The following is a 3,459-nucleotide window of genomic DNA, read 5'->3' on the forward strand; positions in this document are numbered from 1 at the left end:
ACAATAAATGAGTATAATATAAAGTAAAGTAAATATCATAAGATAAATATAATATTATTATATATATATATATATATATATAGGGAGAATTCACAAAAAACAACAGACAAAGACAGGTGGTGTAGAAAACAAATAAATGTATTAGTATAATGCTTTGTTCAGATGTATAAATATATACACATAATATATGTATATTATATATATATATATATATGTATATATGTATGTATGCTTGTTTATATATGAGATAATAGGTTCATTTTAATAGTTTCAGTATTAAAATGAAACTGTTAAAGTGAAAATATCTGACATTACAATAGAAAGATGTTATTGTTTCACTTTTAACACGTAATACTGAAATAGTGGAGGAGATATAATATTGCTCTGGGCTCGTACTGGGCAAGAAGTGAAAGTTGTTTTGGCCTATAACACTACATGGACGTAAGTAAGGCATAAGTAAAATTTGAAAGAAATTGGTTGTGTAGTTCTCAAGTTTTAGGGATTAACACAGACACACAGACACACAGACACACAGATAGACAGACAGACAGACACACAGACACGTACACATTCTCATCATTATATATATACATATATAGATATATAGATAAATGCTCATAACACACTTTTTACTTGTTATATTTTCATATTTTAAATACTTGCATTAGCAAGCTACTACTTTTATATGAAGAATATTTATCAGAAATCTAACTTTTTGGATCCCCACAAAAGTTCAAAATATTCTACTTGAACTAAACCGTTCTCTCTCTCTCTCTCTCTCTCTCTCTCTCTCTCTCTCTCTCTCTCTCTCTCTCTCTCTCTCTCTCTCTCTCTCTCTCTCTCTCTCTCTCTCTCTCTCACACACACACACACATATATATAATATGAAATGGTACATAGAGAGAGACTAGGCGTATGCTTCATGAAATTTGGTTACATGACCTGCACAACTTTCTGCGAGTCAGCATATTTAAGAAATTATAGAACCCATGAAAACAATTATAAAGAATTAATTGAAAAATCTGTCCATTAACCCATGAAGCTATTATGTACAGCGAGCAGGTACAAGATACTGACAACACAACCAGGATGCTTCATGCAAAGGAGACGGCATGTCGTTTGCTTCGGATTTTTTCAAACGGGAAATGTTGGAATATTAAATAAAATGTGAAAATTTCTTCTTCTGAAGTTGCATTTTCGACAATCTGATTATAATTTTTTTTCTCTTACGCTAACCAAACTATGAAGACTAATTAATCAAAGAGGTATTTCTGGCCGTCAGCTGGTCAGTTAAATTCAGTATACATGCCAATTTATTTAGTTGGGGTTTAGTGTTATCAGGTTGTTTGAAAAGTTGCATAAAAATGTCAAAATTCCTGGAAGAACCGCGAGAAATGGTCAAAGTGGAAAAGATAATTCGGCAATTTGGAGATTGTGTCATATATATTTCGTGTGTAAATTCTGGGACTAAATGAAGTCAGCAAAGGCGGTCATTTCTGGATCTATTTCAACGTATTTCTTACTATATAATGGATATGCATATATCGGTGTTGGTGTCTAATTATAAATATGTGTTGGTGTGCAGTATGTATTTACACTTATACACACACATATGTGAGCATACAAATATACGAAGTACATATAAGCTTTTTCTTTCAATCTTATATTGTACTAAAAACTTAAGCAGTCGCTTGGTTTAACACCACCACCTGGTACCTTTTATTTGTTCTTTGTCCTTGTTTGCTTACATATTAAACGTTATGTTTTGTAATTGTTATGTAATGTACTTGTTATGTAATTGTTATGTAAATCAAATTATAAAAACCAATTGCTTCGGTTTCAACACATTCTCTTAGATCAAGTTACTTGCCAATCAACTCCAAATAACTTAAAATTAAGTCTACATATGCATACATACGACATATACAAAGGGAAGTAGAAATTACGTACATGCCTCTATTATTTGCTCTTCATTTTTTTTTTCTCTGTAATATATTCTGTGTATTCATTCATGAATACTTTATTTCAAACTAAAATACTGTATTTTTCGTTCAATTACTAATAAATTAGTCGTTGGAATAATACTGTTTGTTAACAAAAGAAAAGGCTATGTACAAAAAAGAAATGTGTGTTCTTCATTCTAAATCAACAAATCTCAATTTCTTCTTAAAAGATACTCTAAACACTTGCCGTTAAAAATAAAACTATGGAAACTATGTCTTATCTTCACACAATCTATTTGACATTATGAAATAGCCACAGAATTTTTAACTAAACAATTGCTAAGCTACACAATTAAACTAATGAAATAATATAGAATCAGAAATAATACAATAATCACAAATTACGATATGAAATAATCAGTTACCGATCTTCGACTATCAATCAATACTGTAACGATTTTGTCACTACCGTCTTTAAATAAATATTATCAAATCTTTAAAAAAAATAAATGAAAAGTATTTTACCTCTGTGATAACTGGTCCAAATATCACATCTGTTGTACGTTCTGTTCTAATACTGATTAACCGTTTATGTGCCAGTCTTGTATTAGACTTTTATCTAAATCTGCTGCGTATATCCGATAACCATATTGAATGAAGCAGCCAATTTTAATTACTCTCTAAAGGATAATACAACAGTGGCATTTTTACACACACACACACACACACATGTATATATATATTGTAATGATATGATGATATTATACAGAATGATATACTGGGCGTATGCTTCATGTAAATCCATCATTTAGATAGAGTTACAAACATTCCCAACTACCATGAAATCAGATTATCTGACCTACATTACATTCTGGCAGCCTGGAGTGGCAAAAATGAAATGTAAACATCAGATCTAAAAGAATTATAGAAATTATAGAACCCATGAAAGCAAATATAAAGAATCGATTGAAAAACCTATGTCCATCTACCCATGAATGTATTATTCTGTCAAGCAAATAATTTCGACTGCTTCTGTTTCAACAATCTGATTGTCATCCAATATATACACTAATACTAGCTTACCAATTCAGTAAATGAACATTCATTACCATACGGTTAATTTCCTCCTTTGTGGAATGAACTTATCTCTTCCGGACTGTCGTGTCTGGTTATGTCTTTCTAAAATAACGATAAATATATGATGTAGAACTGATTTCCACATATTTTTTTCCTCAACTGTAGCTTGGTATCTTATTGTTAAACTGCTGTCTTTAAAATTCCTCGCAGCTGTACTTATTTTAGACATTATCCAATTTCGTACTATTTTTCGTAAGAGAGTTGGTAAATGTTCACCACATGAATGAGAAGCAAAGGAACAGGCCTTGATTCTTACCAATGATTTCTAATACTCCCTAGACTAGGTGACTCACGTCACGGAAATAATGAGCGATATAAGACTTTCTATATTTAAGTTTATTTGCTTTACGATTAATGTATTTTTCTATTGACGTCTGAG

At 30.8% G+C, this 3,459-nt stretch overlaps 1 protein-coding gene across 1 annotated transcript in view; it reads right to left on the reverse strand.

Annotated features, from left to right (window-relative positions):
- The window catches only part of LOC106878561 (leucine-rich repeat-containing protein 15-like), a 26,269-nt gene extending 23,081 nt beyond the window's left edge, over positions 1 to 3,188 (reverse strand). Inside the window, exon 1 of the mRNA XM_052977779.1 lies at positions 2,469 to 3,188. The gene's annotated coding sequence lies outside the window, so the exon portion shown is untranslated. The remainder of the gene's footprint in view (positions 1 to 2,468) is intronic.
- Between the last annotated feature and the right edge of the window lie 271 nt (positions 3,189 to 3,459).

Source organism: Octopus bimaculoides, chromosome 28 (assembly GCF_001194135.2).
Source record: "Octopus bimaculoides isolate UCB-OBI-ISO-001 chromosome 28, ASM119413v2, whole genome shotgun sequence".
NCBI lineage: Eukaryota > Metazoa > Mollusca > Cephalopoda > Octopoda > Octopodidae > Octopus > Octopus bimaculoides.